The sequence below is a fragment of the Lissotriton vulgaris genome, chromosome 10 (genome assembly GCF_964263255.1).
Source record: "Lissotriton vulgaris chromosome 10, aLisVul1.2, whole genome shotgun sequence".
Taxonomy (NCBI): domain Eukaryota; kingdom Metazoa; phylum Chordata; class Amphibia; order Caudata; family Salamandridae; genus Lissotriton; species Lissotriton vulgaris.
This window is the reverse complement of record NC_141698.1, coordinates 271621638-271642357: the sequence shown is the minus strand read 5'-3', so window position 1 is coordinate 271642357 and position 20720 is coordinate 271621638.

The window sequence follows — 20720 nt, the reverse complement described above, 5'->3', positions numbered from 1 at the left end:
ACAGTAGGGAAAGTGTTGGATAGCAGAGGGGTAAACATGACTATTCCCACTCCAGTTAGTGCAATAGTAGGGAAAGTGTTGGATAGCGGAGGAATAAAAATGACTATTCCCACTCCAGTGAGTGCAACAGTAGGGAACGTGTTTGATAGCGGAGGGGTAGAAAATACTATTCCCACTCCAGTTAGTGCAACACTAGGGAAATTGTTGGATAGCGGATGGGTAAAAAATACTATTCCCACTCCAGTTAGTGCAACAATAGGTAAAGTGTTGGATAGCGGAGGGGTGAAAATTAATATTCCTACTCCGGTCTGTTCAAAATTTAAAACAAACAAAATATCACCAACACAAAATATTAAAATAAAAATACATTGAAAAAATATTTTAAAAATCTAAAAAATAGAAACATATTATGTTAAATAGATATTAGAAATACCTAGAAATATTATATTAAATACATTTAAAAATAATTTTCAATTGAATAACTATTTTTAATTAGAAATTATTTATAAATAAAAACATTAAGTTGAGAGGTGTGGTGCAGCGGCCAGGGCAGCTGACTTCGGAGCACAGGGTTCACGGTTCGATCCCCGGCTCCGGCGGCAGCTCAGCTCAGCACCCTGTGACTCCGGGCAATAGCTCACTTAATTTCCATGACGGCTCCCAGCGCATTGAGACCTGTAACGGGGAGTAGTTCGCGCTTTACAAATACGGATTTACATTTACATAAATTATTCTTTTTTATTTGCTACTCTTTAACACCTCACAATTGACAACACACATATAAATTAAAACAAAATGTACCTCCTGCATGAGTAACATAATTAAGTGAACAGCAAAACACACAAGATGATGGTCAGAATGTTGCACAATGGCAAAACATTCACCCCCAGTCACACATCTGGGTTTAATCCATCGTTATTTTGCTCACCAAGCCACCCCAGTTCAGACATGGCCATATGCAAATCAGTCTTGACCCCGTGCCTCATGGGAACAGTCCAGCCTGAACTGCAAAGCCATGCCTTCACTGGACCGGAATCAAGCATCCTAGGACCGGTTTCTGGCTATCAGCCGTCTTCAGCCAGGATAGCTTGACTCCAGTGGCATAGTGAGCACGGGACCCACGCTTGGGCATACCCTTCCCACATAGGGTGAACAGCAAAACACACAAGATGATGGTTGGAATGTTGCACAATGGCAAAACATTCACCCCAAGTCACAGATCTGGGTTTAATCCATCGTTATTTTGCTCACCAAGCCACCCCAGTTCATACATGGCCATATTATTATTATTATTATTATATTCTTATATAGCGCCAGAATCGACCCACGAAGGGGCATCTCTGCACTTGCCTTGGGAACCCGTCCTGGTTTTTCCCTGTGAGATAGCCCCTACAGGGAATCCCCAAGGTGAAAGCCAGGCATCCCGCCGCGGGGGCCGTTGTGGAGATTAAGCAAGCTTAATGCCCAGAGTTATATGCAAATCAGTCTTGACCCCGTGCCTCATGGGAACAGTCCAGCCCGAACTGTAAAGGCATGTCTTCCCTGGACCGGAATTAAGCATCCTAGGACTGGTTTCTGGCTATCAGCCTTCTTCAGCCAGGATAGCTTGACTCCAGTGGCATAGTGAGCACGGGACCCACGTCTGGGCATACCCTTCCCACATAGGGTGAACAGCAAAACACACAAGATGATGGTCGGAATGTTGCACAATGGCAAAACATGTCCATCAACTGTTGTTTTTCATAACATAATTAAGTATCAATTAAAGAAATATTATTCATTAAAAAAACAAATTAAAACAAATAAAAATTATTTTACTCTCCAAGCGTTACCCCTATAAAACCGAAACTCACACACAATCCATAAACATTTATTCACATTAATTATCAACCGATGAATTAGTATTAATGATCAACTAATTATTAATTTATTAAACATAAATTCTTTCTATTCTCTACCCTTATAAACCCCACAACCCACACCAAAAAATCATTACACAATTTCCATAAGTAATTTTAAAATAATAAATTAATATCAATTACCTACCTAATGATTAATTAAAAATAAATTACTTCCCACCTTTACCATTATAAACCCTACAACTAACATCTAAAATGAATCACACAATTGCCATATTTAAAATGTAATTAATTAATTCGCATTAATTCCAAATAATTACTATTACTAATTAATTAAAAGAAATTACTTCCAACCCATTACCCCTATAAACCCCACAACCTGCTCCTAAACAAATGACACAATTAACATAATTAATTACCAAATATTTAACTAATAATAATTAACCAATTAATAAGTACTTATTATTAAATGAACTTATTGATACATTACGTCCTACAATTAACACTATAAAATCTGGAATAAATAATTTTTTTTAAAATGTATGATAATTAAATTACTTCCCACTCTTTACCCCTATAAACCCCACAACCCACTCAAAAAAGAATTACAAAATCACTATAATGAATTACCAATTAAATAATTAATTAATATGAATTCACAACCAATTCATAATTAATTAATAATAAGTTACTGCCCACAATTAACACTATAAAATCTAAACAAAATAAATATTACTAAATAAAAAATAATCATTAATTTATAATTAAATTTACTTCCCACCCTATTCCCCTATAAACCCACAACTCTCTACAAACTAAAAAAAACATAAAATGTAATTAAAATAAAATTAATAACTATTGAAAATGTAACACATATATTAAAAAACAAAAACAATTCTATACAAAAAAATCACATACATTTAAAATACATACTCAAATACAGTACATAAATTGAAAAATCGATATTTTAAACAACTATGTTTTTTGCAAACGATATTAATAACTTCGTAATTTTTAAAAGGAATATGCTACTTACCAGTATGCATCTGTTCTTGGCATGTAGGGCTGCTGACATTCATATCTGTGCATAGATCGCCGCCTAGTGTTAGGTCCGGATGATTGCACCTTGTTGTCCTGGAAGAGTCTTCGAAGTATCACAAGATAGGTGACTCCTCCCTTGGACTACAGTGCGCATGGGCATCCTCTCCATCTTCAGATTGTTTTTCGCCATTGTGGCAGAGATGGAGTATAGTACAGTAAGAAATGTCCATGCAAAGAAAGAGAATGCTACAGCTGTAACAGGTACCGGGGAGGAGGGTGGGCGATATGAATGTCAGCAGCCCTACATGCCAAGAACAGATGCGTACTGGTAAGTAGCATATTCCGTTTGAGGCATGTGGGCTGCTGAATTCATATCTGTGCATAGACTGTATAGCAGTATCTCCTCTAGCGGTGGTCACCTGTGCCAGCTGCAGCAGTTTGAAAAAGAGTTTTAACCGCATCGCTGCTGCGGCGATTTTTGCGCTGTGCGGCTTTTTTCATTTTACCGCGTTACATGACGAGCTCAGCTCGTCATCAGCACACGCCACCCGTGGCTGATGACGAGCTGAGCTCGTCATCAGCAGCGAAGGGGTTAAGAACAGCCTGTGCTACAGCAGCTTGCTGTTTGGAATGTATGTCTACACAATAATGTTTTGTGAAAGTGTGTATGGTAGACCATGTGTGTAGGAGAGTAGGGTCTGCTATCCTATGGTCACCCCAAATTTTTGCTTTTTGCTTCACTGGTTTATGCCTTAATGTGGCTGTGGGCCTGCTAATCAGACCCACAGACTGCTGTTCCCTCTCTAAACTATTGCCAATGCACTCTAGGTGCATTACGAATTGGATCTGATTCACCTTATAGGCCCCTGTAACAGTGTACCATAGGTACCCAGGGCATAGGTGTAGCCAAGGCCTACCAGGGGCTGCAGCATGTATTATGCCACCCCTGGCCTGGCCTCCATATTTGACACAACTGGCTGAACACTCAGCTGGGGTAAGTTGGTGTAATCACCTCTTACTTAGATATAGTATACCTATATCTAACCTAACTGGACACATAAGCCACTCCTATGGAAGGCCTCTGCAATCCAGGAGGCAGAGTGTGTGGTTTCATGTGAGATGGTGCTCTAGCATGAGCTCAGCCTGTCTGCAGCTGTCGGGAACAACTCCCTTAGTTGTTCCGGGATATTGCCATACCATATACTCTTAAGTGCATTATAATCCTCGCGGTTATATGCTGGTTTGGCTTTATCAAAACACGTCCAGTAAGGTGTCATACGATTTGGAATATTATCCCCTCGACAGTCCTGTCGACGGGGATAGCATTCCACCCTTCTAGAGGGACACGACATGTACATAACCTGAACCCCGGTTAAAGTTACCCGAGCCTCAGCATCACAAAATGGATGCTGCCACCACAGACACAAGTCTGACCTCCTGCTGCTGGGAGTCCTTCCAGCGAGGGAGGCTTCGACAAAGGGTTTCCTGCCTTGGGAGGTGCGAGCACCACCCCAGACAGGATTTTGTGTATTGGTAGGACAGGGCTGAATAGATTGAGGCATGCCTGGGGCACACAAGGTGTCCCTGTTCATAAGCCAGTCCTGGCGCGGAGCTGGACAAAGGAAAGGGGGTGTAACCACCCCCCCTTCCTGGTCCCACCCCGAGGAGGGACCTAGCAGGTGATCCACCCCTCAGATTGGGAATAGGAGTGGGAGCAGTGCCATAGCACCTCAGATCATCCTGAAATCGACTTGAAACTAAGAAGACGCCTGGACTTCGACATTCTGCTGCACAGAAAACTGAAGAGCATCTCCCTTGTGGCCAAGGAGTGGCCACACTGTGAACACAGGCACCATCCAGCAACTCGATGTCTGCTTTGCCGCCGCCTCCTGCCGGAGCCCGAGCCCAGAGCCCGACGAGACCCAAACTCCCAGACATCTCAGAGCCTGATCCACAGTCCCTGCAAAGAAGAGACCCGTGGAGGCACCGAGAGACGTGGCACCGGCCATCTCGAAAGACCCCTGAGAAGCTGACTGCGCAGCACCCGAGGCACCCTCGACGCTGTGCTTAGGGGTTTGAGAAGCCCCATCACCGAGCAGCATTTGCACCGAAGAGCAGCCCTCCAGCATCTCCACGATCTGCGTGGGGCCCTTTTGCATCTTGCCACACGACGCGCCATCCCGGCCACTTGCCAGGTGGCTAGCTGCCATCTTGGCGACGAAATCTGAAATCAACACTGCAGGTCTGGTTGCTCCAGACTTGCCCTCGCTACTGTAAAAAGGAGCACGCGCTCTGACCTTACTGGTCCGAGTGAGAAGCTTGCATCGTTTTCTGCGTGGCTTGCAGTAGCCAAGGCCTGTTTGCTCTGATCAAGAAGCCGACACCGCCATCAGCTAGAGCCTTCGTGGGACAGCTCGTGACCAACGCCTGGACGTCCTTGACCTCTTCGTGTCCACGTGGCTGCAGAGACAATCTTCACCTCTTCGCCTGTTTGCACCCGACATCGCCTGGTTCCATCCTGGTTCCACGGTAGTGACTTTGAACATTGTCCCCTCTGCTTTCAGGTCTTCACCACTTCAGATCCACCCTTGGATCCACCGGAACTCTCCTCGACGACCCGCCTGCAGCATCTTCATCTTCAGGCACCATCGACCTGCGTGACGAAACCCGACACTACTTTGCACCTGTGCACCCGCTTCCTGTGGGTGAGGTAACTCAGCAACGCCGGTGTTCCTACACTGGTACACACCTCTAGTGTCTAGGTCTAAAGTTTTGTCCTTCTAGGTCAGCCGGAAGGTTCCTTAAACAGTAACTTTGTAACTTTTACGCACCATTGACATTGCATTGGTGTATGCGTGTGCTTTAAGCGCTGCACCCGAGTCCCGCGGGCCTTTCCCGACTTCTTCACTGTTAGTCCCGAACAGCTCCAGCGATTCCCAAGGCCCTAGGCCTACTTCCTTTCAGCTAGGTGGTTCTTATACCACTATTTTAGTATATGGTTTAGGTGGCCCCTAGGACTCATCCATATTGTGCAACTTTTGTATATTTAAACTGTGTTTTGTTTTAACGCATTTGCTTCTGTGCTCATAAAGAGTATAGGGGATATTTGTAGTAAATAAATATATATATATATATTTTCAATATATATCTGTGTGGTGTCCTTTCATTTGGTATTCAAGGGGATTGTGTATGGTAAATCAGCTTGCTTCACATGCCTTACAGAGTTTAGCCTAAGACTGCTTTGTCCACGCTACCTCTAGGATAGCTGGTCTATAAGGTTGACTTACAACCAATTATCATAAGGGTTGCTTGGCATGGTACAAGGTGATCACTAGAACTAGTGAGCATCATATACCAGGCCAACTTCTCACATTGGTGAGCAGCGGTTGGGATTTGAGCTTGCTGTTGTTTTACCATTACAATCTTTGAGAGTATCATTTGAAAGATCATACAGGTACCTGCTAGGTACATATAAAACAAGACTAGTATACTTAAGTTCTACTGAACTTAGTTGTTGTAGAGGATAGGGAGTAGCACACCCTGACTACAACTACTAGATAGGTTTAGTAGGTAAACACCAGTGTAGGTAGATTGCAACATATCCACCCACACTAGAGCAATGTCTGGAGCAGAGGGGTCCACTGGACCTGTCCCTGTTGAGAGTGACCCTCCAAAGGCACCATCCAAATTTGCTATGTTAAACTTCAAGGAATTAAGGCAGCTTTGTGCCTTAAGAGGTCTTAGGACGGGTCCAACCCCTATCACAGACCACCTTAGAGAACTTTTAGACCAGTCTGAAGTTCTAAAGACCTCTAAAGCAGACCCCACAGGGAATGTTGAAGGAGGCTCTCCCACTGAAGATGATAATACTGACACCCCTGTCCCTGTTGCCCAGATAGATGAGGAAGACCAAGTCACTGGGGAAACTCAGCCTGAGGAAGAGGAGACAGAAGGGGAGAGCAGTGATTCTGATGATGGCAGAAATAGTCAGGTGCCAGCCAAAGGGCTGAGCCAGGCTAACTTAAGCCTATTTGGGACTGAGTCAGGGTTAAACCCATTCAGACCCCCAAGTGGACTTAACCAGGAGCCAAGGAGGAGGAGGAATCACTCAGGTGAATCCAATACCTCCCAAGCTTCTAGAGGTTTCTCATGGTCACTCCAGAAGGCGGATGACTAGCCCTCAGAGAAGGGAACATGAGGCCAACATAAGAGAGGCTGAGCTTAGGATCCAGAAAAGAGAACTGGAAGTTGCCCTGGCCCAAGAGAAACTTGCTAGAGCAAGACAGCCTAGAGAGAGTGGGTTAGTACCCACTGGTGGCAGCATTATCCCTAAGGATAAAGACAGGTCCTATGATAGTAGAAACCTGAGTAAGATTGTGCCCCCCTACAAAGCTGGGGATGATAGCCACAAATGGATGACTGCACTTGAGAGAACCTGCAGAGTACAGCAGATCCCTCAGGAGCAGTGGGCAGCAATCTTGTGGCTCTCCTTTGAAGGTAGAGGCCGAGACAGGATCCTCACAGTTAGTGATGGGGATTCTAGAAACTACCTGGTCCTGAAGAGTGCTCTGATAGACGGGTTAGGCTTAACCACTGAACAGTACAGGTTAATGTTCAGAGAGACCCAGAAGACACAGACTCAGGACTGGTCTGAATTTGTTGAAAGTGCCACTAAGGCTCTGGAGGGATGGTTGCTGGGAAGTAAGGTTACAGACTATGAAGGATTGTACAATTTGTTAATGAGAGAACAAATTTTAAATAATTGTCAGAACCAGCAGTTGCATCAACATTTGGTTGACTCAGATCTGACCTCTTCCCAAGAATTGGGAAAGAGGGCAGACAAATGGGTTGGAACCAGAGTTAAACAAAAGAACCAGAACCAGAACCAGGGTGGTGACCAAAAGAAAACAGACCAGAAGGGTGGGGAGCAGAAAGCTAAAGACCAGAAGTCTTCAACAGGGCCCCAAACTAATACAGAGGGTGGGTCCCAAACTTCCAAGAAGAAGAAGAAAGAAGGTCAAAGAAAGCCCTGGTGTAGTACATGTAAAAACACCTCTCACTGGACCAGTGAGTGTAAAAAGGGTGGGGCCCCCCAACACTGCAGCCCCTAAGGCACCTGCACCCACTAGTACAATTAGCAGTGTTGGTCCACAAACTACGGGGGTAGTGGGTATCACCTTGGGAACTGAGGGAGATTCTGGCCTAGTCAGAACCCCTAAACAGGCTGTTCTGATTTGTGACGGGGACATAGATTTGGCCCCTACTGTAAGTCCCAGTAATCTGGGCAAGTACAGACAGACACCTTTGATTAATGAAAAAGTGGCTCAAGCATACAGGGACACATGTGCCAGTGTCACTATGGTGACACCTGGCTTTGTGGACCCTGGACAATACATATCAGGTGATAATTACCTGGTGACCGATGCCAGCAATGTCACTACTACACATAATGTGGCAATTGTCAATTTCTCCTGAGGAGGGGTAACTGGCCTTAAAAGAGTTGTGGTTAGTGCTGATCTCCTAGTTGAATGTTTGTTGGGCAATGACCTGGAGAGGTCTCTATGGTCAGAAGTTGAGTACAGGACGCATGCAGAGATGTTAGGGATATCATCACATGTCCTTGCTGTGACCAGGTCACAGGCCAAAAAGTGCCTCTCTGAACCTCAGGTCTTGGATCCTGGAACAATGGACCAAGCACCTTCCAAGAAGAAGAACAGGAGGGTAAAGGCTGTGCCTTCCCAACTGCCTACAAGTGAGGATCAGCCTTCACAGGAAGATGATCTTGAGACTCCTGAAGGAACTGTCCCTGAAGAACTTGAACCTGGTCAGGGTGAGTTTCTGGGGACAGGGGGACCTTCTAGGGCAGACTTGGGGCAAGCTCAGTTAACCTGTCCTTCCCTTGAACCCCTCAGACAGCAGGCTGCTGCTGAGGCTGCTGGGAATGCTCAAGGTACCCATAAAGTATATTGGGATGATGGGCTCCTTTATTCAGAGGGTAGAGACCCCAAGCCTGGTACAACCAGGAGGTTGGTTATACCTCTGCAATTAAGGGGCTTCCTTCTTACCTTGGCCCATGATATTCCCTTAGCAGGACACTTAGGCCAGAATAAGACTTGGGACAGGCTTGTCCCTCACTTTCACTGGCCTCACATGTCTGAAGACACCAAGGAGTTTTGTCGCTCCTGTGTAACCTGTCAAGCCAATGGTAAAGCAGGTGGCACAACAAAGGCCCCCCTGATACCACTACCTGTGGCGGGGGTTCCCTTTGAAAGAGTGGGGATTGATATTGTAGGTCCAATGGATCCCCCTACAGCATCTGGGCACAGATTCATACTGGTGGTGGTGGACCATGCCACCAGGTACCCAGAAGCAGTTCCCCTTAGGACCACAACAGCTCCTGTTGTGGCCAGGGCCCTACTTGGAGTTTTCTCCAGAGTGGGGTTTCCTAAGGAGGTAGTATCTGATAGAGGTGCCGACTTCATGTCAGGATACTTGACAGCTATGTGGAAGGAATGTGGTGTCAACTACAAGTTCACCACTCCTTATCATCCACAGTGTAATGGGCTTGTTGAAAGGTTTAACAAGACCCTAAAGGGTATGATTAAAGGATTAGCAGAAAAGCTCAGGCGGAGATGGGACATCCTTCTTCCCTGTCTTCTGTTTGCTTACAGAGAGGTCCCACAAAAAGGGGTTGGCTTCAGCCCCTTTGAAATGTTGTTTGGGCACCCTGTAAGAGGACCCCTATGTCTGGTTAGGGAAGGATGGGAGTTACCTCTCAAAAAGCCTAAGCAAGACATAGTGGACTATGTACTTGGTCTCCGCTCCAGGATGGCTGAGTATATGGAGAGGGCATCCAAAAACCTTGAGGCCAGCCAAGAATTACAGAAAGCTTGGCATGACCAAAAGGCTGTCCTGTCTTGACTGAGTATCAGCCTGGACAGAAAGTATGGGTGTTGGAGCTAGTGGCCCCAGCAGCACTCCAAGACAAATGATCTGGACCCCATACAATTGTTGAGAAAAATGGAGAGGTTACCTACTTGGTGGACCTAGGAACTCCCAGGAGCCCCCACAGGGTGCTCTATGTCAACAGACTGAAGGCATATGTTGACAGGGCAGACATGGGCTTGCTCATGGCTACAGATGAGGGGCAGGAGGAAGAGAGTGACCCTCTCCCAGACCTGCTGACTCAGAACCCTGAAGATGGCTCAGTTGATGGTGTGGCCTTAGATGGCAGCCTCACTAACATCAGCAACATGACTGTAGACATGTTTTGCAGTCATACAGACATATGTTCTCATTGACACCCAGTCAGACTAACTGGTGTACCCATGTGGTGGACACTGGTGACAGTCTTCCTGTGAAAAACAAGATTTACAGGCAACCTGACCATGTCAGGGACTGTATAAAGACTGAGGTGCAAAATATGCTGGAATTAGGTGTTATTGAGCCTTCAGAGAGCCCCTGGGCTAGCCCAGTGGTTCTGGTCCCCAAACCTCACACCAAAGATGGCAAGAGAGAGATGAGGTTCTGTGTGGATTACAGAGGACTCAATGCTGTCACTAGGACAGATGCACACCCTATTCCAAGGGCAGATTAGCTCATAGACAAGTTGGCTTCTGCCAAATATTTGAGCACATTTGATTTGACAGCTGGCTATTGGCAAATCAGATTATCTGAGGACTCCAAAGCCAAGACAGCATTTTCTACCCCAGGAGGACATTACCAATTTGTGGTGATGCCATTTGGTTTGAAAAATGCCCCTGCCACCTTCCAAAGGTTGGTGAATCAAGTCCTTACTGAGTTGGATGACTTTTGTGCAGCATATCTTGATGATATTGCTGTCTTCAGCTCCACCTGGGAGGATCACCTGGTCCACCTGAAGGAAGTGCTTGAGGCTCTGCAAAAGGCAGGCCTCACTATCAAGGCCACAAAGTGCCAGATAGGGCAGAGTAAAGTTGTATACTGGACCCCTGGAGAGTAAGATCCAGACCATCAAGGACTGGTCCCCTCCAACTACCCAGACTCAGGTCAGAGCTTTCTTGGGCCTGATTGGATACTACAGGAAGTTTGTTAAGAACTATGGGTCCATTTTGACTCCTCTTAATGATCTGACATCAAAGAAGATGCCCAAAAAGGTTCAGCGGACAGAAAACTGTCAAAAGGCATTTGATGACCTGAAGAAGGCCATGTGCTCTGCACCTATCCTGAAGAGTCCTGACTACTCAAGAGAGTTCATTGTCCAAACAGATGCTTTTGAGTTAGGAGTGGGAGCTGTGCTTTCATAACTTAATGTAGATGGTCAATACCAGCCCATTGCTTTGATTAGCAGAAGGCTGACCCCCAGAGAGAAACGTTGGTCAGCAATTGAGAGGGAGGTCTTTGCTGTGGTGTGGGCCCTGAAAAAGTTGAGACCATACTTGTTTGGCACTCACTTCAAGATTCAGACCGACCATAAGCCCCTCTTATGGCTTAATCAGATGAAGGGTGAAAGCCCCAAACTACTCAGGTGGTCCATTTCCCTACAGGGGATGGACTTTACAGTGGAGCACCGCCCAGGGACTGACCATAGTAATGCAGATGGTCTCTCCAGGTACTTCCACTTAGAACATGAAGACACAACTGGTCAAGGTTAGTCTAAGACTGCTTTGTCCACGCTACCTCTAGGATAGCTGGTCTATAAGGTTGACTTACAACCAATCATCATAAGGGTTGCTTGGCATGGTACAAGGTGATCACTAGAACTAGTGAGCATCATATACCAGGCCAACTTCTCACAATGTGGCTGCTCTACAGATATCCTTAAGGGGAATATTCCCTAGGAAAGCCATGGATGCCCCCATTTTGCGTGTGGAGTGTGCTCTTGGGGGACTATTAAAGTGCGTTTAGCTTTTTTATAGCATATTTGAATGCATTTAACTATCCATCTGGCTATTCCTGACTTTGATATGGGATTTCCTTTATGTTGTGGTGCGAAAGCAACAAACAACTGTTTTGTTTTTGTAAATGCCTTTGTCCTGTCAACGTAATATAGCAGAGCTCTTTTGACATCTAGGGTGTTTAGGGCTCTTTCAGCTACTGACTGTGGATTTTGGAAGAACACTGGCATTTCTATAGATTGGTTGATGTGGAAATTGGATATGACTTTTGGCATAAACTTAGGGTTTGTTCTAAGTACTACCCTGTTTGCGTGTATTTGCATAAAGGGTTCTTGAATAGTTAGTGCTTGTATCTCGCTAACTCTTCTAAGTGAGGTAATAGCAATAAGGAAAGCCACCTTCCATGTGAGAAATTGTAGTTCACATGAATGTAGGGGTTCAAAAGGAGGCCCCATAAGTCTGGTAAGTACAACGTTTAGATTCCAGACTGGTGAAGGTGGGTTTTTGGAGGAATTACTCTTTTGAGGCCCTCCATGAACGCTTTTATTGCTGGTACTCTAAACAGTAAATTGTGTTGTCTGTTTTGGAGGTATGCTGCTATAGCAGCTAAGTGTAGTCTTATAGAACAATAAGCTAGGTTGCACCTTTGAAGGTGCAAAAGGTAGCATATGATGTTTTGTATAGAAACATCTAATGGGTTGATTTGGTTATTGTTACAGTAAATAACAAATCTTTTCCATTTAGCTGCATAACATGCCCTAGTAGGAGTAGTTTCTGTCCTGTAACTCCAGTTCTGTAGTAGGGGTATCTCTGTTATAGTCATAATCTAGTGAATAGTCCCGCCCATGTGCGTGGACCCCGGCAATCAAAAATAATCTCTTAAGTTGTCAAAATAATGCAGAAACTGCAAAGACACTTAAGAGAGAATTTAAAGACAAATAATGCAGCCTATATCCACAGGCTACACTGTCCAGTACTTCAACTAGAAATTCCACCAAATTTCACCACACACAGCCCAGCCTGCTAGTTTCTACCATAGAGAAACCTGCCTCCCCCAGTCAAAGACTCAGGAATGATAGAGAGGAAGGTAGGGACAGACAAGCCCCATAGGCTGCCATTATGTGGCTTAAATAGGATACTGTGCCTTTAAGAGAACTTTCCAGACTTCTCCCAGTATCCCAGAATGCATAGCAGGTCCAACTTACTTTCAGTTCTTTTTGAAGGCGTATAAAACGCCAGACCTGCAGCATTGTATACATGAAGAATACTCCACCGGGGAGGAGGGAGGGCGCTTATGACTATAACAGAGATACCCCTACTACAGAACTGGAGTTACAGGACAGAAACTACTCCTTCTGTAGTAGGGGATCTCTGTGTATAGTCATAATCTAGTGAATAGAATGGCAAGCCCATCCCCACAACTAAGCGGCGGTGGAGAGTAAATACATAATGCCACTACTGTGCGAACAAATTCCGCAGCGAAGCCTGCCCAACCTGAGCGTCTGCCCTGGCGTCAGTGTCCAGGCAGTAATGCTTAGCAAAGGTATGAACCGACTTCCAAGTGGCTGCCTTGCAGATTTCAGCAATCGGCACGTTACGGAGCAGAGCCGTCGTGGCAGCTTTGCCCCTGGTGGAATGAGCCTTAGGCTTACCTCCTAAGGTCTTATTAGCCTTCTGATAACACAATTGTATACAGGACACAATCCACCTAGAGATGGACTGCTTAGAGGTCGCAAGACCTGTCCTGACCGATCCATAATTGATAAACAACTGATCAGACCTACGAATATCTTTGGTTTTATCCAGGTAAAATTTCAACACCCTCCTAACATCCAGAGAATGGAGAGACCTCTCCGCTGGGGATGAAGGGTTCTGAAAGAACGTAGGTAAAGTAATAGTCTGGTTGACATGAAAATCAGAAATAACCTTGGGAAGAAATTTAGGGTGAGTACGCATAACAACCTTAGCAGCATGAAATACAGTATAAGGTTCATTACAACACAACGCCTGAATTTCACTCACCCTGCGGGCCGATGTAATGGCCACGAGGAACTCCGCCTTCCAGGACAGGTGCTGCAACGAAGCCTTATGAATAGGTTCAAAAGGTTCCTTCATCAATCTGGACAGCACCACATTCAATTCCCATGAAGGCGAGGGAAGCCTGACAGGAGGGAATACTTTCTTCAATCCTTCCAGAAAATCTTTGATCACAGGGATCTGGAAAAAGGAAGTCTGTGAAGGGCATTTCCTGTAGGCAGTCAATGCAGCCAGATGAACCTTAATGGAATGCACATTAAGGCCAGACTGCGCCAAATGTAAAAGGTAAGGAAGGATGACATCCTCCTTACAGGTCGTCGGATCATAGTTCTTAGACTGGCACCAAATACAAAACCTCTTCCACTTGTAAGCATATGAAGTCCTAGTGGAAGGTCTCTTGGACTCCTTCAGAATGTCCATGCAATCATCGGGCAGATTAAGATGGCCATACTGCACTATCTCAGGAGCCATGCCGCCAAACTCAAAGACGAGAGGTTGGGGTGTAACATCCGTCCCCCGAACTTCGTGAGAAGGTCCGGCCTGCACGGCAACCGAATGTGAGGAAGGAGAGAGCGGTGAAGTAGGTCCGTGAACCACCACTGCCTGGGCCACTCCGGGGCGATGAGTATCATCCGAGCCCTGGACCGGGCCAGCTTGATGAGCACCGCCGGAATCAGGGGAATGGGAGGAAAGGCGTACAGAAAGTTGTTCGTCCAGTCGATCCATAACGCATTCCCCAGCGTCCCTTGCTGGAAGTACCTGGAGGCGAAGTCTCTGCACTTGCTGTTTTCGGCGGTGGCGAACAAATCTATGTCTGGAGTTCCCCACCTTGCGAAGACTTCTCCTAGTACTTCGTCGTTTATGACCCATTCGTGGTTTTCCTGAAGCAGTCTGCTCAGTGCGTCTGCCTGAACATTCTGCACACCTGGTAGATGGGTGGCCGTTATCGTCAGTCCTCTGGCCAGGAGCCAGTGCCAGATCGTCTGCGCCTCCTGTGACAGAGTGCGTGATCTCGACCCCCCCTGCTTGTTGAGGTAATACATCGTGGTGGTATTGTCCGTCTGTACAAGCAGAGAGTTGGTCCGGAAGGACGGAAGAAAGGCCTTCAGCACCAAGTGAACAGCTCTGAGTTCCAGGAAATTGATGTGATACGTGGCCTCCATCGGTGACCACGTGCCTTGAATATGCAGAGTCCCGGAGTGCGCTCCCCATCCCAGAAGAGACGCATCCGTCACGACAGTCTGCGTGGGAATGTCCTTGTGAAAGGGAACCCCTCTGAGGAGATTCTCCGCCGAACACCACCACTTCAGGGACTGAAGAGCATGCAGCGATAGGCGAATCTTGTCGTCCCAAGATCCTTTCCTCTGATCCCACTGGTCCTCCAAGCACTCCTGCAACGGTCTCATGTGCAGCCGTGCGTGTGGCGTCAGGAAGATACAAGAGGCCATCGATCCCAGTAGAGAAGACACCGTCCTCACTGTCGTAGATGGGGTCGTCATAAGAGCCTGAGCCTTCCGAAGGAGTGATAATCGTCGCTCTTCCGAAGGAGACACGCTTGCTGACAGCGTATTGATGGAGGCTCCCAAGTACTGTATGCATTGAACCGGAGTCGGGACAGACTTGGCCATGTTGATGTGCAACCCCAGCTTGTTCAAGAGAACGCACGTCTTCTGGAAGTGTGCTCGCGCTTCCGAGAAGGAGGATGCCTTGATCAGCCAATCGTCCAAGTAAGGGTAGACGAACACCTTGTTCTTCCTCAGGTGTGCCGCTACCACCGCCATGCACTTCGAGAATGTCCTTGGCGCAGACTTCAGTCCGAATGGGAGTACTGTGTATTGATAGTGATTGGTGCCGACTTGGAACCGCAGGAACTTCCTGTGTTTGTGTGCAATGGGCACATGGAAGTAAGCATCCTGTAGGTCTATAGCGCAAAGCCAGTCTCCCTGTTGCAACTGAGGGTAGATCTGGTGCAACGACAGCATGCGGAACTTTTCTCTGCAAATCCACTTGTTTGCCTGTCGCAAATCCAGAATGGGCCTGAACTCGTTCTTGTCCTTCTTGCGAACCAGAAAGAACCGGGAGTACAGACCTCTTCCTCTCTGAGACAGAGGCACGTCTTCTATCGCCCTTTTCCTTAACAGGATATCCGCTTCCGCCTGAAGCTCGCGCAGCTGAAACTGCGAGCTGACCGGGGGAATCGCTGGAGGAGGGCTGGTGAACCGAAGACTGTATCCATTGCAAACAATATTCAGCACCCACTTGTCCTGAGTAATTTTTCTCCACTCTGCCAGAAAAAGTTGGATGCTTCCCCCTACCGGAGTGGGTAACGGATCCGGGGGAAGTAAGTTCCTAGGGCCTAGACCCCGCCTGGCCCTTGGGCGCCGGAGCCGATTGCTGGCCTCCTCTGCCCTTCTGCCGCTTCTGGAACGGCTTACGGAACGGCTGCTGCTGTTGCGAGTGCCCCGAAGCCTGTCCCCGTCCTCGGCCTTGTCCTCCGAACCGCCGTTGGAAAGGGCGGTACTACTTCTTGGTCTCCTTGGGCTTTTCCAGGCCCACAGCCGTCAGCGTTTCAGCCTCCGCCTTCATGCGGGCCATTTCATCATCTGCGTGTTTCCCGAAGAGGGTCTCCCCGGAAAACGGCAGATTGGCCACCCTCTGCTGTGCGTCCGGTTTCAGGGACGTCAGCCGGAGCCATGCGTGGCGCCGTTGGTTGATCCCGTGGCAGAACCCGTGAGCCGCCAACAGGGAAGAGTCCGCAGCCGCGCTGATTATCTGGTTGGCCACCAGCATCCCCTCACTCAGGACTTCCATGAAGTCTTCACGCTGCTCCCGAGGTAAATGCTCCGCAAAGCGCTCGAGGGAGTCCCAGAGGGCGCGGTCGTAACGCCCCAACAGAGCCGTGGCACTCGCCGCTTTCATGGATGTCGTGGAAGTCCCACAGATTTTTCGCCCCGCCGAGTCCATCCACCTAGATTCCTTGTCCGGGGGAACCGTGGAGGTCGGAGTGGTGGCATGCTGCTTGCGGGCCGCCGTGACGATGACGGAGTCAGGCGGAGGCTCCGCTCTCAAAAAGGCCGGATCCGAGTCGGGAGCCCGGTACTTCTTTAGTAGTCTGGACGGGGCCGCTCTCGTCACCGCCGGGGTGAGAAACAGCGCCATAGCCGGTTCTTCCAGGCCCGGCACCAAGGGCAGGAGGGGACGAGACATGTGCCTCTGATGCAGAGTCTCGAAAATGACGGACGTCTTCGGAGTAGGCACTGTCAGTGTAATGCCTAGCTTCGCCGCGCCCCTCAACAGGACGTCCTGAAAGGCAACCAGGTCATCTATCGGGGACACTCTGGTGTCCGGCGACCCCGATAGCGTAGGTGAATAGTCCCTGGTCCCAGATGATCTCGTGCGAGAGCGAGATTCGCGCCTCCTATGGCGGTGTCTCGACTTCGTGGAAGATCTGCGCCTAGAGCGAGAACGAGACCTGCCAGCTCTAGGGCGCTCCTTCGGTTTGCGAGGAGGGGTCTTCCGTGGTTCCTCACGGGGCCTCTTCGGATCCCCCCGGGGCTTCGGTTTCGGGGTCCCCTTGGGAGGAGCAGGCAGGGACGGCAGTGAAGTGGACCTCGGCGGAGGAACCACCGGCTGCGGGGTGGGCCCATGCAGAGGGACCGGAGGTGGAGCAGGATCCCCCGCAGGAAGAGGTGGCAAAGGCGGAGGGTCCTCCTTAGGTACGGGTGGAGGAGTAGGAGTCCTGGGTCGAGACGGAGTGTACACTTCCGAGTACACCGAGCCCGGTGACCCTTTAGGGGACGGGTGAGGAGATCCATCCCCATCCGCAGGCGACCGCTTCCTCTTGCGTCCACTGGAAGTGGCGTGACTCCTGGGGCTAGAGCCCCCTCTGTGTCGTTTTGGAGAGGGTGACCTACTCCTCGACGCTGACCGTTGTCTGCTGGACGCAGAACGACGCTTCTCCGGCGTCAAATGGCGTTTCCTGGACTCCGGCGTCGAACTTCGTCCCCTCGACGTCGACCCTCTCATCCTCGGCGTCGAACGTCGACTCCTCGACGTCGATCTTCTCTTGCGCGACCTCTCACGTCGCCCTCTCGACGTCGGGCGGTCCACCCTCGACGTCGACCGCCGTCGTCTTGATGTCCTCGACGTCGACCGCCGTCGTCGTCTTGATGTCCTCGACGTCGAGGAAACCCCTCGACGTCGATCGGCGGTGTCGCCTCGACGACGACCGACGGTGTCGCCTCGACGGCGAGCGTCGGTGCCGCTTCGACGGCGAGCGTCGATACACGTCCCTGCGCCCTCGGCGTCGGTATGAAGACTTCGACGTCGACGAAGACGATGACGTCGACGGCGGCTTCGACGTCGGCTTCTCCTTCGCCGTCGAGCCGTCACGCCGTCTCGACCCGGAGCCCCGGGGAGACGGGGAGCACGCCTGGCTGATTTAGATACAGCGGACCGGGCACTCCGCGAGCTTGAGGTTAGCCGTCCCGGGCACCCGGAATTGCAAACGCAAACGGTAGAGGCGAGGGAGAAGGTAGCGGTGGAGGTCGAGCGGCTCCGCTGTTTTGATTATAAGGCCTATACGGTCCGGTCTATTGCGGAGGGAGACAGGTCGAGTGCGTTGCTGGCGTGGTTGGCCAACCCCACGCGCCAGTCCCAGACGACGACAAATATGCGTAGGGCAGATGGGACCGAGGTTTGCACCCAACCAGAGATTCTTAGTTGCTTCCGGCATTACTACGAAAGTTTGTACCGTAGTCGCTCCGCGCGTGACCCAGATCGGCTTGATAACTATCTTAGCCCACTGGAACTCCGCACAGTAGGACAGGAAGTGGCTGAAACCCTGGGATCCGATATCGACTTAGGGGAGATCCGCGGGGCCATCAAACGGATGGCGAGAAACAAGACCCCGGGCCTAGATGGCCTCCCAGTGGAGTTCTATGCAGCTTACGCTGACCTCTTGGCCCCTCGGTTACTAGTGGTCTACAGGGAGGCGAAGAGGTTGGGTCGTCTCCCTGGCTCGATGTGTGAGGCGTTGGTGGTTCCTCTCCTCAAGCCGGGCCGGGACTCGTCCGACCCGGGGTCTTACCGTCCCCTATCCATGCTGACGGTGGACTACAAAATATTGAGCAGCATCTTGGCCTCGAGGCTGCTGGGACATATGAGTTCCCTAGTACATGAGGACCAGGCCGGTTTCATCCCACGGCGGAACACGACTATGAACATCCGACGGTTGTTCCGCTTGCTTGGGGAACCATTCGTGGAAGCCCCGTCCCCGGTGGTCTTGTCGGTAGACCTGGAGAAGGCTTTTGATAGCCTGGAATGGGACTATCTATGCACGGTATTACGGAGATTCGGCCTCGGGGAGGGATTTGTCAAATGGACTGCAGTCCTCTACGCTTCCGCTTCGGCCAGGGTTAGATCGGGTCCTTTGATTTCATCGCGATATCCGGTGGAACGTGGCACGCGGCAGGGATGCTCCTTATCCCCGCTTCTTTTTGCACTAGCGGTAGAGCCGCTGGCGATGCACCTCCGCTTGGGAGCCCACTACACGGGCTTATGGACGGCGGCGGGCCCGCATTATGTCTCGCTCTATGCAGACGACCTGTTGCTTTTCCTGGAGGATCCGGTCGACGCTTTGCGGGGAGCGGAAGTAGCGCTAACGGAGTTCGGAGCAGTCTCGGGTCTCCAAGTGAACTGGTCTAAGACCTGCCTCTTCCCGATGCGCAGGGGCACCCCCGCTCCTACGCTAAGTAAGGAGATCAGGTGGGAGCCCGACTGCTTTAAATACCTCGGGGTATTTGTGTATCATGACCAACCCGACCTCCTAGATGGGAACATTGCCCGTTGCATGCGAGCGCTCCGAGGCTGCATGGACTTCTGGGCCACGCTGCCGCTCTCAGTGGCGGGACGTATTGCCCTGCTCAAAATGGTGGCGCTCCCCCGGCTATTGTATTACTTCCGAACCTTGCCGATCTGGGTCCCACCGGCCACGTTTCGTCGCCTGCGTTCTATGGTGGTCGGGTTCCTCTGGGGAACGGGCCGGCGGCGGGTGGCCCTCAACACCCTGATGAGGCCAAAGGACGAGGGGGGGCTTGCTGTGCCGGATTTCGAGAAATACTATCTGGCGGCACAACTCCAGACCTACACCCAGGAGGTAGCCAGGGAATTTAGAGGCCCGGAAGACGGAAGGGGGACGGGTATGGCCAGGCACATCCTCTCCTTTATCGCGCTGCGACAACGCTTGGTCCTACGGGACCTATCGATGGAGGAGCGGACTATCCGACTGTGCTGGAACCGGGCTCACGCTAGAGGCCACTTACGGAAGCCATATGCGCCTGAAATACCGTTGGGGATGCTGACGGCCCTCCCCCACGGAGGGGATTGGTCACGATTGGCGGACTGGGAGGACTCAGGTTTACAGCTCGTCGGGGACCTGTATGAGGACGGAGCGCTCTTGTCCTTTCAGGATCTCATTGACCGCTTTGGGATCTCCAGGGGCGACTTTCTGCTGCATTCGGCCATTGTGCGAGCGATCCAGGCGCACTGGCAGAACGGGCTAGAGGAACCCCAATTGTCTCAGGTATGCCAGTACGTGATGATGTCGGCGGGCACGGTGAAGGCGGTCACTTGCCTCTACGGCAGGTTGATTACCGAGGGGTTGGTTCCTCTCACCACATTGAAATCCCGCTGGGAAGAGGACATTGGTAGGGAGATCCCGGAGACGACCTGGGCCCAGCTGGTGAGGCGTGCCTGGAAGGGTACACGTAGCGCCCGTTTCCAACTGGTCCACTATTATGTTCTCCACAGAGCGTACCTGACCCCGGTAAAGATCAGGCGTTATTTTGCCACGGCTTCAGCGGAATGCCCTAGGTGCCCGGCTCAGGAGGCGGACCTTTTACACATG